This window comes from Acomys russatus, chromosome 12 (genome assembly GCF_903995435.1).
Source record: "Acomys russatus chromosome 12, mAcoRus1.1, whole genome shotgun sequence".
Classification (NCBI taxonomy): Eukaryota; Metazoa; Chordata; class Mammalia; order Rodentia; family Muridae; genus Acomys; species Acomys russatus.
Window position 1 is genome coordinate 6,447,797 of NC_067148.1, and position 15,533 is coordinate 6,463,329.

The following is a 15,533-nucleotide window of genomic DNA, read 5'->3' on the forward strand; positions in this document are numbered from 1 at the left end:
TATCTGGTCTTCAACCCTATCAGAGACTTGAGAAGGACTAAAACTTAATTACGTGAGTAAACCGGAAATGCACATTATCAGCTTCTAAATGAAAAAAAAAAAAAATCACAGGGGCAGTTTGTTGCCTGAACAGTCGCCCAAAACTCTATATAGTGTTGGAGCATCTTCTTCAGCCTTCGGGCCCAATATATCTGACAAACATATTTGTGTGGCAGGAACTATTGTGGACTTGCTTACCTTGTCTTGACCGAGTTTGCCTGTCAACTCTGCATACATCCAAGCTTGTCCTTTTTTAGACAGAATTTTGTCTGTGACAGAAATGAGGACATTTTATCCTGTGGCTTCTTTGCAGCATTTGAAGCCATCTCTATAAAGAGGTTCTTTGATATTCTTTTTGAGGTAGGCTGAGTTTTTCCAGGAGTTAACCTGTCTTGTTGTCAAAAAATCTTTAAAATAATAAAAACATATTTAAATGCCATATTCTATAGGTCTCTGAGGCTTTTGAAGACCTATATACTTTACCTCATATATCAATAGAATTATATCTATCAGTTAAACCTAGAATGTATATTCTTGTGATAAAAATAGACTAGTAATTGACATGACCATGATTTGATCAAGTAACAGTTATTTGTATTTCTTAATTATCCTAAACAGCCTGTAATCACACTTTCAAGGTATTGGAATTAAACCTTATATTATAATTAATTGTGTGGGTATAATACTGCATATTAGAGTAGAAATACATATAATGTATGCGATGAACAATCTTAATTATGAATTCTCTGCTAATGTATAAAAATTAAACTTATTTTGCCTCAATATACAAAATTCTATACCAATGAGTTAAAATTAACCTTCTTTGTGTGTAACAATTAAGGCCTTAAGTTGAGAAGCAGATTCAATAATTTACTTTTTGTCCTATCATCCCTATTCATTCTTTCTTTTCAACCCCTATCTCCAAAGCTACCAAAGAAAGATAAAGGAAAAGAGCAACATCCCTGAGATCAAACCCATTTTATCTCTAAATAAGACCAATAATAACTTATAACCAATGCCCAATGAAGATAAACATCTGTATCCCAAGAAAGCAATAAAAAACATACCCAAGCCCCCTTATGGGAAATGGGGTGTCATTCTCTTTAGGTTTCTTCAAGCTATTAGGGTGAATAGTACCTTGGTAGGCACCCAAATAAAATTTGGGAAATTGGTTAAACAAGCCAGAAATAGCATTTGTTGTCCAGTTTCTAAATGTTGAGAAATTACAGGCTTAGTGGGAGTCATGTGTGGGACAGTCTGAAATGCTGGACCAATTTGTCTTGGAAGCTTTCTTCGAGGCTGTCCTATTCTGATGAGTAAACAGCAATTGTAGTGCTTGGGGATGGAACATGAAGGATACACTTGTCAGTGTCCAGCATGCTGAGAGGAATGAATCTTGACAGGTCTGATGAAGTGTCAGTGTCCAGTTCTTTTGTTCCAAAAACATATAATGTTTCACAAGTTAATTTTAAGCTAATTTTAAAGTACAAATAAATCAATATTTTTTCATTTCTTATTTCATTCAGTAAAATAGTCCCAAAGTCTTGCCAAATTGTACCCAACTTTTTTTTTTTTTTTTAGTTCATCAGCATCTTGAATAAATGTGTTGCTTCTCATTTGAATTCAAGTTTCTCTTCCAAGTCTTTAAAAATATAGGATAGAGTCTTTAAATTTTTCTTTATGCATATTGTGAGTTTTGGAGAGTTTTATAATGTGAAAGCTATATCATTACATTTACCCATTAAAAAATCAACTTCAAGAGGGTTTAAAATACACCATCCATCACTGAACTGAAAATAACACATAATTATTTCAAATACCAACTTCGTCAACAACTTCAGGAGCTGTGCATGTTTTTCCAAGAAGATTGAAGCAATGAGTTGCAGAGTACCTATTATGCGTAATTAAGGTTTAAAGATCACATCAGTAGTCTCACAACACTGTTTGAAAAACAGCTTTGTTGTCATGTGACTGGCAGGAAGAGTCATTCCTAAGCAGGTTGCCTCTATCCCAAGCTGACTTCATTCCACCGAATCTAGTCATGAGTTTTACTCTAAAAAGAACATTAAAACCACAACTAAAATTGTCTGTTATACTAATGAGTTATGATTCTCTCCAAGTCCTCAATATTTGGGGATCACAACCATTTTCTTCTTTGTTTAATTTGATATATCAATTTATTTTATTGTTTTCTTTTCATTACTTTGTTTAATTGAGTGCTTTGGGGATAAATAAGCTACTATTTGTATTGCCATCCAAATGTTCACGCAAGATATCAGATTCAGCAATTATATTAAATTTCTGTTTTGAAAATAAGTGTCACTAAAAATCCATATACTTTCAAAAGTAATCAAAAGTAAAAACTGCAGCTAGTTTCTTCAGAAGTTCAAAGTAATGTTAGACATTATGTTTCATTTCTTCCCATGAATACTGGTGTGTGTGTGTGTGTGTGTGTGTGTGTGTGTGTGTGTGTGTGTGTGTGTGTGTGTTTATGTTTTGTTTGAGTACCTTCATGCAAACATTTGTACGTACATCAAAGAGAAGGCTTTAGGTTGGTGTTTATAATCATCCCTGAGCATTATGAGTCAGCACCTTCAGTCAAACCTGGAGCTTGCCGAGAGTCTAGACTCACTGTTTAGCTTAAGGGTAAGGTGTCCTTTGTGTTTCTCTTATGAGGACGGAGTTGCAGACAGGCATCCAGACACACCTTGAGTTTAAATTGATTCCAGAATATCTCAAGTATCCTCTTACCCTCATGCTTTGTTGGTAGGGGCTTTAACCACTTAGAAATCACCCAGTCCCTTCTAATGATATTTACTTAATTAAAACACACTGTGTATAAAGTATACTCCTGTATAGCTTTATTACGTTTTTAAAAGTTTCAGAGAATTTAAGACTACTTACTCATAAAATATATAGTGGCCTTATGCATTCTCTTCTGTTAAGATCATTTAACAAATTTACCGCATTTAGAAGTCTTCATTATTATTAATAATATTGCTATTTAATATGCTTGCCTTCTTGCCTTAAAAAAATCTGTGTCTAGTCAGATATTCCGTACTTGAAGGCCGTTGAGGACTGACTTCATCCTCATAAACAGCAGCTCATAAAGCTAGGACATAAGATTGAGAACGTGAACACTTGTCAAAAGAAGTAGATATGAGTCTTGTCTCAAACCCTTAGTGGAGACATGACACTCTATTGCCCAAGAGATCATAAAATTGCTACCTACACAGAGGATTTCTGACAACAACAACAACAACAACAACAACAACAACAAACACCAAACACAATATTGTTTTTTTCCCCATAAGTACTAATGCAAATGGTCGATGTGCAGTTTAACAAAACTTATCACTCAGCAAAACTGTTGTTCTAATTATTTTAAGAAATACTATATGCAAATAGACCCTCTGGGTACTGATTATTTTTACCCATTGAGCATGCTTTCCTTACAATGGTCCATGTGACCAGTATCCTTTTCCATGTCATATTAATATTTCCGTCCACTCTGTAACAAACTCTATTTATCTCCTATAGTACACTCTTTTTTCTTATGTAAATTCGTTTCATAAGTTCACTATGCTCGGCAAGCGTAAGAGATAAAATAAGATTTTTTTGTGCTAAAGATATTGTAATCTTTAACATTAACATACAAGGCTATTTTCTTTAACTTATATCAATACAAAATGTGTTCACATCTCCCTTGATAATGTGACCAGTTAGCGCAAGCCCATGCCAACATCACATGTATGTTGTGATAGGTTGTGTTCTAGAACTATGAGACAAAAATAAGAACTACTTTAATATTTAGCACAGTAACAGGAAAAGTAATCAATATAGCCAACCAACCTTATCTGTTAAAAAATAGAAATGTGATAAAACCAGAATGGAAAAGGAAGTGCAACAAAACACTAATAATTTTTGAAAAATTTTTAAAACAGAATGGTTTTGAAAAATTCCTTTTAAAAAGTAGAACTAATACCCTGAACATAAATTTCATTTTCTTTATTGTACATTTACTTTAAAAATGGAAATAATTGTCCACACTTTTGCTAGCATGTGCAGCCACTTGAGTTTTTGATCGTAGCCTTCCTAATGGAATGTGAGAAAGAATCTCAGAATTATTTTGATTTGCATTTTCCTGATGGATAATGATGTTGAACATTTCTCTCTCTCTGTTGAGAATTTTCTGTTTAGTTCTGTACCTAATATTTAATTTGAATATTTGGTTTCTTGGTGTTTAATTTCTTGAGTTACTTGCACAATTTGGATGTTAGACGTTTGTTAGATGTGGGATTGGTGAAGATCTTTTCCCAATATGTAGACTGCCATTTTGTTCTGTTGACAGTGTCCTTTGTCTTACAGAAGCTTTTCAGTCTCGTGAAGTTCCATTTATTAATTGCTGATCTTACAGCCTGACCTGTTAGTGTTCTTTTCAGAAAAGTGTATTCTCTGCAACTAAGTTCATGGATGATTCCCAATATCTGTTATAATAGATTTACCTTTTCTAAATTTTTGAGGTCTTTGATACTCTTGAATTTGAGCTTTGTGCAGGATTATAAATATGGATCTTCCTTCATTTCTCTACATGTAGATATCTAGTTAGACGAGCATTATTTGTTGAAGATGTTATCTTTTTCTATTGTATGGTTATGACTTATTTGTCAAAAATCATGTGTCCATAGGAGAGTGGATTTATTTCCAGGTCCTCAATTTGATTCCATTGATCCACCAGTCTGTTTCTATGTGAGTACGATGCAGACACAGAAAAATTGGCGTTTTTTTAGGTAGGCATGAGGTAAGCACACATAATGGAAGGAGGAGAGTAGAGTATTACAATAGTAATGACATCTGAAAAAGTTATTACGGATCATATTATTATTTACTTAAATTTACCAAATACATAGATGCATAGTTTAAATTTAATTCACTCACCTGGACTGGCAAGTCTTCTTCAAGTGGCCATAATCTAATAAAATCAGGAAACCAATTATGAAAAGCCTCTTTTGAGTTGTTGGTAAAGTTGTTCAAATACTTGCAAAATATTAAAGGCTATTGCTGTTGCTCATGGTTGACTCCCAGAATAGAGGTTAGCCACTATTGATAAAGTCACTATGGACACTTTGGAAACAGGAGCTAGAATACCAGACTTGCAAGCCTACTCTCTGAGGACTAGCTTTTATTGTTCAGCCATGAAATCTGTGAACCACAATAAAGACTGTCATGGTATAATAACACAAAAGGTGCAATAGTGGCATGCACTATTGTGCTTAACAATCAGCTGTCTAATTGAGTGTATGATCAAATCAACAACATTGAAATCATGTCTGGTACTGAACACCTAGATAACTACCCAGGAACAGTGAAGTCATTGAATTTGGTGGAAAAACTACAACTGTCACTATACTAATTTGCATAGTCCCTAATTACATTGTGAACATTTAACCTATACTGAGAGATAAGTGTAGCCTTCAGCCCTTATCTAGGAAACACCTCTATGCAATAGAGTGAAACTATGTGGAAAACTACACTAACTCAAGATACAGAGTTGTGGAGCCAAGTTGCAATGAATACAATTCCCATATCTAAAGCTCATGGGTTACTTTGAAAGACTGTATGAAAAGATTGTCAGAGTCATAGAAACTGTAACACTAATGTGAAATTCTGTCTCCTAGAATTATCATACTATCTATACCAATGAGGGCTCATCAACATGGCTCCTAAGTAAGACTCATGTAACAATGACACGAATGAGCGTGCTAACATGCAAGGGGGATAGCCAGGTGCTGTGATGAATGCTTTTGAACCCAGAACTAGGAAGGCAGAGGCAGGTGGATCTCTGTGACTTTGAGGCCAGCCTGGTCTATGAAAAGAGTTCCATGACAGCCTGAGTTATTATGCAGAGAAACTCTGTCTCAAAACAAACACAATCAAAACAAAAATGACAAAACAAAAACAAAAAAAGGGTCGGGGGAGCTCAAAAGGCCTCGATCATAGAAAAAAAAAATGTAGGTAACAGAATGCTCAAAATGGGAGAAATTATCTTCCTTTGGTAAGAGTCACCAATCATTAGTTAACTCTGAGGTCATATATGTACAAATAGCACTATATGGATTAGAAAGAATGTATATATATATATATATGTATATATATATATATATACATATATATATATATATATTTGTGTGTGTGTGTGTGTGTATTATATAAAATGACAAAGATACATGTGTATACATGCACACTTTGTATAACGCTACTTGTACATATGTATACATGTGTGTGTATTTGTGTATTTGTTATATATATTAATAATGTTTTAAAGACCATGATTTTGAGAGAGAACAAAGGTATACACTGGATCAATTGGGGGATAAAAGAATATGACTATATGATAATTTCAAAAAATAGAATATATTGTAAAATTAAATAAAAACAATAGGGATGTTTTAAAAAGCCATAGGGAACCATATAATTTTATGTTTGTTTAAAAATATGATAAGTGTATACTAATGTTAAACCACCTAAGAGGAATGATAATGTTCCCACCAGGATCCATAGATATTATCAGCCAGAGTGTCCCTAGTGCTAGTCATGGAAAAATAACTTCTGCTAGTTTTTGTCAGTAGGGTATAAGAGATATCCAAAACTGAATAGGTTATTGGTATTACTCATCATTTCCTATCACTTTCTCCCTGAAATTTAAAATACGACACCATTGCTGAAAACACTACATTTTTTAACACAGTGTGTGATGGAATCAAGCTGGGACTAAACTGGAATCCTCTTTTATGAAGAATAAAACTCATAATGCTTAAAGATGGTGAGGCAGAAAAGTAGTTCATAATCCTTCCCAACTGTAAAGGCTATAAACCACAATAATGTCCATTAAAGCAAAATATGTCCAACAATGTTTTAGTGTCACTTAGATATTTAAGTAATCAACAAGTATGTAACTAGGCTTAACGCCTTCCCTTAATAGAAGAGAGTTCATACTTAGAACGGTAAACCTAATCAACTTTCCATGTGTGATGAGGTCAATGATCCTAACAGAGAACCAACTACTACCAATCTCCTAAACCAATGTAAATTTGAATTGAATTCTAAGTACTTATCATTATTACCAAAGTTAAGTAGCACTCACTACTCATCAAAGAAGTTTCTTTTTACATAAGATATAAGCTGTTATAGACATTTAAACTGGTTAAAATACAGAGTACAATAGACTCTGGGGTTCCCAACCGATATTGATATATCTACAATGCTTCTCTATACCTGAAGGTCAGTGAACATCACCAAATAGGTGATAGATTTTAAGATACAAAATCATGGCATGTAGATTCATATATATATATTTCTTTCACATATATATGAAAGAAGCATATATATTTATTTCTCATATATATCTTTTACACACACATTTGATGTGTGTGTGTCTGTGTGTGTGTGTGTGTGTGTGTGTGTGTGTGTGTGAAAGAAATATAAATGGAGATGGAGTCATCACATAATGGTCCATATACATTTCTCCCTACTGAAAGAAACCTTCACTGGCAGCAGTCAGTTGAATGTTGGTGAATTGTTGGCTAAAGGAACCCCACCAAAACTCCAAATAACTCTAATTACTGCCAAAAGTATTAGTTATTCTCCAAAATTGATGTTAAGTCTCTATTGCCAAATATATGATCTACATATCTCACTGCACATGGAGAAATTGTATTGGTGTCTAGATCTTTGCCTCTAGTCATTACTATTGATAGTAATTGAAGGTATTGTGCACACTACCAGAGGAGAAAGGGTCCTACTAACCCAACTTAAATCCTCTGATCTAGAGCAGTGCTTGTCATGTCTGCATGGCATGCTGGTGCAAGAGTAACACAAATGTTTTGGGAGTGAACAACTACTCTGTATTTAAGGTCTATTCTACAAGAGGATACTTTGCTTTAATTATTGCCAAATATTTTAAGGTTGAAAGATCAATATTAGAGGAGTTTATAACAAAGAGGGACTATTTTTTTAAAGGTAACAATACAAATGTAAAGAATAATGAAAATAAAACAAAAGACAGAAACTTCACTTCTAGGAATTTCCATGAGAAAAAAAAAAAGCAATACATTGGAGTCATGGACAATATCCCTATTCAAAGCAGCAATTCATAAAACTGAAAACCTGGAACTTCTCTAATAAGAATAAATGCTGCATAGTACAACTCTATGACAAAATATTTCTTAGATATAAAATTAAAGCTAGAGGCCATACACTGACCAGGATATATATATATATATATATATATATATATATATATATATATATATATATATATATATATATATATATATCCAGCAAGTAGCTTTATTTCAGAATATAAAGTTATTTCTATTCCACAATAAGAAGAGATACTATGAAACCAGAACCAATTACAAGATACACAATGATCATTACATAGACAAGAAAGTTGTGCATCTTATTCCCAATCAAGAAAGAAAACACAGCTTTCAGACTATAATGGGGAAACACTACAGACTCAAAGTGGAGCTAATCCTGAAGTCTGACAACCACAGACACTGTGTGAAAGAATAGAACTATGAAACCGTCATTTATTGTGGTGAGTATAAAAGTTGAGTTGGAAGAGTATCGCAAATATAAATTTACCTGTCAATTATAACAAGTTTTTTTTTTATTTCTTGGTATTCCCTGAAAAAAAAAAAAAACAAACAAATAGCTAAAATAAACATGTGAACCTGGAGAACAAATAGAAGAATATTTATGATAGCGTTATAATAGCACCAATTTATTATTTTTTTTTTTGGTCAAGGCCTAATGGTTTTGTTTTGTTTTGTTTTGTTTTTTTCTCTTTTTTTTTATTAATTTATTCTTGTTACATCTCAATGTTTATCCCATCCCTTGTATCCTCCCATTCCTCCCCCCCCCCCATTTTCCCATTATTCCCCTCCCCTATGACTGTTCCTGAGGGGCATTACGTCCCCCTATATATTCTCATAGGGTATCAAGTCTCTTCTTGGCTACTTGCTGTCCTTCCTCTGAGTGCCACCAGGTCTCCCCCTCCAGGGGACATGGTCAAATGTGAGGCACCAGAGTACGTGAGAAAGTCGTATCACACTCTCCACTCAACTGTGGAGACTATTCTGACCATTGGCTAGATCTGGGAAGGGGTTTAAAGTTTACCTCCTGTATTGTCCTTGGCTGGTGCCTTAGTTTGAGCGGGACCCCTGGGCCCAAATCTGCCTATCATATTGTTCTACTTGTAGATTTCTAGGACCCTCTGGATCCTTTTATTTTGCTGTTCTCCCATGCGTCTCTCATTTAGAGTCCCAATAGGATGCCTTCCCCTTTGTCCCAGTTTCCTGGTAAGTGAAGGCTTTTGTGGGACATGCCCCTTGGGCTAGTATGCAGATATAAGTGAGTATATACCATTTGATTCTTTCTGCTTCTGGGTTAACTCACTCATTATGATCATTACTAGCTCAATCCATTTATCCACAAATTTCGGGAATTCCTTGTTTTTAATAGCTGAGTAGTATTCCATAGTGTATATGTACCACAGTTTCTTTATCCACTCTTCTACTGAGGGACACTTACAGGCACTTTGGAAATCTATCTGGTGCTATCTCAGAAAAATGGGAATAGGGCTTCCTCAAGACCCAGCTATTCCACTCCTTGGAATATACCCAGAAGATGCTCCAGCACACAACAAGAAAATTTGCTCAACCATGTTCATAGCAGCCTTATTCATAATAGCCAGAACATGGAAATAGCACCAATTTATAAAACAGATATTGTGATATGTACGTAGTATTCAAAGACATTATATTATGCACAGCAATTATTGATTACTTTTAGAGCATTAAACACAGTAAGAACAAATAAACATAGCATGTGGTGAGGATTCAACTCAGCTGAAGTTTAGGGACACAGAAATTAAATGTGTTAACACAGAAATCAGACTTGTGTCACCTTGGAAATGTGGGAAACTGACCTTGACTGCATAAAAGGGGAACTCTCTGAATTTGAGCAAATTCTTCTCTAACTTGACTGAGGAGTGGATTTAATGTATATGTTTCAGGTTGAAAACTTATTTAGGTAATTTAACATCTACGCATTTACTTGAATCTCTGAAACCTTTCAAAGCTATGCTCTTTGCAAGCATTTTTTTTTTTTTTAGTTGTCTGTGTTGTAAGAAAAATGTTTTGTTTCATTGCAAAATAGTGTGCTGGATTTTTAAAGTATCTAATATTTAATTAAAATAGAAGATTAAGAAAAAGGTACAAAGTACAATAGTGAAGTAAATTAAAAAAGAGCAATGGGTTTTGTAAGACAGACATGGAGAGCTTTGAGGTAAGATCCTCTGAAGGAGTAATTGATTTTACAATTACAGCATTTTTGTCAGTTGCTTTCCTAAGTTTTGCCCTGTACCACTGTAGGCATCCATCTGCTGAGGGTAAGATTAAAATGTGTTACAGATGGAGTGAAGGGAGAAATACTTAGGCAGTATTTTTGGCATTCAAATTAGATTATACACAAACAATATATCTGAAAGGCCAGCCATTACCCTGAGGAAGGATTTTCAGGATCTTCTATATTGCTTATTTTATTTTAACATATAAACAGCTATACTCCAGAGGACTCCAATAATTCAGTTTCCCCAGGAGAGGAGAGACCTCAGATATACCTACAAGTGAAAGGCATATAAGAGTGGAAGAAGCCCAGCTGCCTCAGCCAAACAGTATTGGAGTGAAGAAAACTAGCATTCAGATGCGTATTTTGATTTTTCACTCTTGGGGAAAGACATTAGCAATAACAGAAAAAGGTTGGTAGCCAGAGACCTGTCCTAGGTCATTCAGCACTTGGTAAATTATTACATCCTCACAAAAACGGCTGTCTATGGGTCAATCTCAGCAATTTCCCAACACAGCACAATTAGAAGAAAGCTGTCTATACAACGTAGGAACCTATCATATTCTAGTGGTACTCAGGATCAGAATTGAGTCACAAGATTTACAAGCAAGGTACTATAGTGAGAACAAGTTAAGAAGGCATAACATAACTCACGGCTATGGTAAATAATTTTGATCACGGGTAACTTGTTATAGAGAAAGAATAAGTGAAATACTAAATTAACTGGTTCTATCCTTCATAAGGTCCCCCAAAAAATGACCGCCTGAAAGAAAAGGGATGACCTCAAGGAATGTGCTGTAGTGAAACCTTTGGTTTCTTTTAAAACCCAGTTATGTTGCAAGCAATATGTTTTTGTTTCAATCTGAAGTATAGAATAAGAGGGTGCTTCACAGCAGGTAATTATGATTTTTGACTTGTGCACTTCCAGAGGCATAATTTTCCCAGTGGTAGATAGTTTACATTTGGAATTCTGGGCACTCTGGTTGGAGTACAAATGCTAGAGCCTGAGAGGAGCCTGAGAAATCCCAAGGAGGAGGCTGTGGCTCTCCATGCTGCTCCACTGGCTGCTTCTGATTGTTGTTGCCATGGCTTGATGAAAACAAGAAATTGGAGACAGCCTGACTACAGCAAAGACTGGAATTGTCCAAAGGAACCCAATACCCTTGATCAGCAGGAGGTACTCCAAAGAAGTCTATGTCCCCTTTCCCCTCTAAGCTTTTTTGCCTACCTAGGGTTAGGAAGTTGGAGGGATTGTGGTCAAGAAGAATGATAAATATAAGAACCCCCCCAAAAAATGATAGCCAAAAAGCCAAGCTACAATGTGTTAACAAGGAATGAGGAAATATTGTGAGGCCCCTCCCTTATACAAAGACCTACAGGCAACTAAAGAATGTTGAAAGCCAAAGAAGTAGTGTTTCCCAGAGGAGATGCTCCATTTGTTATCCAGTACCAATTGGTCAGTCATAGAATCATATGCAAAGAAGTAATATTATACAGACTGAGAAAGTTGTGTGTGTGTGTGTGTATAATTTTATATATGTTAAAAAAGAAAACGATGTCATGAATTTGAGGTAAAGTAATGAGGAATACATGAGAAAATTACATTTTAATTTCAGATGTTTTAAATGAACTTTGTAAAGTGTTTTCTTCAATCAATCTCTGAGAATAGATGCAGAGGATAATGAACATGTAGATAGAAACCCAAAGGAAGAAACAAATGCATGTATTTGGTGACACACATCTTAACATTATAGTTTCAGTGGAAGTGCACTTTAGATAAAGTGTGTTCCATATTCAGTCATATTTTCACAGCAGTTCTCTCTGTCGATGTATAGCATTTCTGTTTTCAATTTTTATTAACATTCCACATGATTTTTCTACTTCTGAACACTTTTTTTAGAAGAATAATGTCCTCTAACAAGGTATGAGGCTCAATAGATTTTTCCAGTATTGCCAGAGAAAGAAATTTAAAGTGTTACTTATGTTTTCATTACTTTCATATTAAAATTTGCCAGTTACAATTACAATAGTTTCTGAAGGCTTTGATTTATAGTTTAAGTACAATGTTAAAACCTTTTTAAACATATTCTTTCTGTCTTCATAGGTGAGGATTACACCTGGAAGAAAATAAGTCCAGGTCCTATCAGCTATAGCAGCAGGTGCTCAAACAGTGTTTATACTTCCTTGCCAATTTCCAGGTCTCAAAAAGATAAATCAAATAATCTTGATGTTACACATTCTAAGGAGCAGCTCTAACTAAAAGTAAACAATATATTCACTGAGACTTATGTTGGCATACTTTTAAAATGTATTTTTATTTTGGGTTCCATAAATATCTTTCTTCCTTCTACACCCCAATCCCTTCCAACACCTCAACACCAGAAAAGAGAGCAATAAAGTTAGGGGGGAGAGGGAGCATAGATTTCCTTAGCTCCTTCCTGCTGTTCAAGGTTGTCATTTTCCTCCTTCCTCCTTCCTGCTGTTCATGGTTGTCATTTTCCTCCTTCCTCCTTCCTGATGTTCAAGGTTGTCATTTTCCTCCTTCCTCCTTCCTGCTGTTCATGGTTGTCATTTTCCTCCTTCCTCCTTCCTGCTGTTCATGGTTGTCATTTTCCTCCTTCCTCCTTCCTGCTGTTCATGGTTGTCATTTTCCTCCTTCCTCCTTCCTGCTGTTCATGGTTGTCATTTTCCTCCTTCCTCCTTCCTGCTGTTCAAGGTTGTCATTTTCCTCCTTCCTTCCTCCTGCTGTTCGTGGTTGTCATTTTCCTCCTTCCTGCTGTTCAAGGTTGTCATTTTCCTCCTTCCTGCTGTTCAAGGTTGTCATTTTCCTCCTCCCTGCTGTTCAAGATTGTCATTTTCCTCCTTCCTGCTGTTCATGGTTGTCATTTTCCTCCTTCCTCCTTCCTGCTGTTCATGGTTGTCATTTTCCTCCTTCCTCCTTCCTGCTGTTCAAGGTTGTCACTTGCCTCCTTCCTCCTTCCTGCTGTTCAAGGTTGTCACTTGCCTCCTTCCTCCTTCCTGCTGTTCATGGTTGTCATTTTCCTCCTTCCTCCTTCCTGCTGTTCATGGTTGTCATTTTCCTCCTTCCTCCTTCCTGCTGTTCATGGTTGTCATTTTCCTCCTTCCTCCTTCCTGCTGTTCATGGTTGTCATTTTCCTCCTTCCTCCTTCCTGCTGTTCAAGGTTGTCCTTTCCTCCTTCCTCCTTCATGCTGTTCATGGTTGTCATTTTCCTCCTTCCTCCTTCCTGCTGTTCATGGTTGTCATTTTCATCCTTCCTCCTTCCTGCTGTTCATGGTTGTCATTTTCCTCCTTCCTCCTTCCTGCTGTTCATGGTTGTCATTTCTCCTCTTCCTCCTTACTGCTGTTCAAGGTTGTCATTTTCCTCCTTCCTTCCTCCTGCTGTTCAAGGTTGTCATTTCTCCTCCTTCCGTGTTCCGCCTTCCTTCCTCCTGCTGTTCATGGTTGTCATTTTCCTCCTTCCTCTTCCTGCTGTTCATGGTTGTCATTTTCCTCCTTCCCTCCTTCCTGCTGTTCATGGTTGTCATTTTCCTCCTTCCTCCTTCCTGCTGTTCATGGTTGTCATTTTCCTCCTTCCTCCTTCCTGCTGTTCATGGTTGTCATTTTCCTCCTTCCTCCTTCCTGCTGTTCATGGTTGTCATTTTCCTCCTTCCTCCTTCCTGCTGTTCATGGTTGTCATTTCCTCCTTCCCTTCCTTCCTGCTGTTCATGGGTTGTCATTTTCCTCCTTCCTCCTTCCTGCTGTTCATGGTTGTCATTTTCCTCCTTCCTTCCTTCCTGCTGTTCATGGTTGTCATTTTCCTCCTTCCTCCTTCCTGCTGTTCATGGTTGTCATTTTCCTCCTTCCTCCTTCCTGCTGTTCATGGTTGTCATTTCCTCCTTCCTCCTTCCTGCTGTTCATGGTTGTCATTTTCCTCCTTCCTCCTTCCTGCTGTTCATGGTTGTCATTTTCCTCCTTCCTCCTTCCTGCTGTTCAAGGTTGTCATTTTCCTCCTTCCTCCTTCCTGCTGTTCATGGTTGTCATTTTCCTCCTTCCTCCTTCCTGCTGTTCATGGTTGTCATTTTCCTCCTTCCTCCTTCCTGCTGTTCAAGGTTGTCATTTTCCTCCTTCCTTCCTCCTGCTGTTCGTGGTTGTCATTTTCCTCCTTCCTCCTTCCTGCTGTTCATGGTTGTCATTTTCCTCCTTCCTCCTTCCTGCTGTTCATGGTTGTCATTTTCCTCCTTCCTCCTTCCTGCTGTTCATGGTTGTCGTCCAACTTCTACTCATTCAACTGCATCAATAGCAACCAGGAGAAGTGGTGTGGGAGGGCACCAGCACCCTTCCTGTGAGGCCCCAGCCTCTCTCCAGATCTGGCTTTTATCCCCCTAGCAGAGACCACACCACCTCAGGAGGTAACAAACATCACAAGCCCCTCTTAAGAGGCAACTATCAGCTGTGGACAAACTGGAGCAGCAGCCCCAATATCCCACACCTGGCATTAAAACAAAAACATGTTTACGTATAAACCAAAACTTCCACAACAGACTTAGAGTTTTCATTTAAGGTGGTTTAGACATGAAGGGATTGACTAGTAATAGGCAAGAATCCCTGTGAATTACTGGAGTGGTTATGTTGCAAGAATGAATTTAAAATTATAAGGATAACCTCCCCTCTGAAGGAGGCATGCTGGCCCTAGGATCAGCCAGATCTGCAAGTCCTCAGGAACAGCCAAGTTAGAGGCCACGGAGCCATTCTCCTGCGTGCTAAGGGCCACAGCCAACAGAGCTTTGTAACCTGCCCTCTGGAGGAGGCTTTCTGGCCCCAGGACCATCTACACCTGCAGGTTCTCAGAAACAGCCAGCTCCATAACCTTCCCTCTCGAAGAAGCCAGCTAGCCTCAGGATCTTCCAGGCTTGCAGATCCCCAGGAACCACCAGGTTACAGCCTGCCCAGCCTTTCTTTGACCCTGCTGGGACACAACCAACAAAGGAACATCCATACCTGCAGGTCCACAGGGACACCCAGGCAACAGAAATAAGCAGGCTGATATTCCTAGAATTCTACTATTAGTCAGAAGACTCTA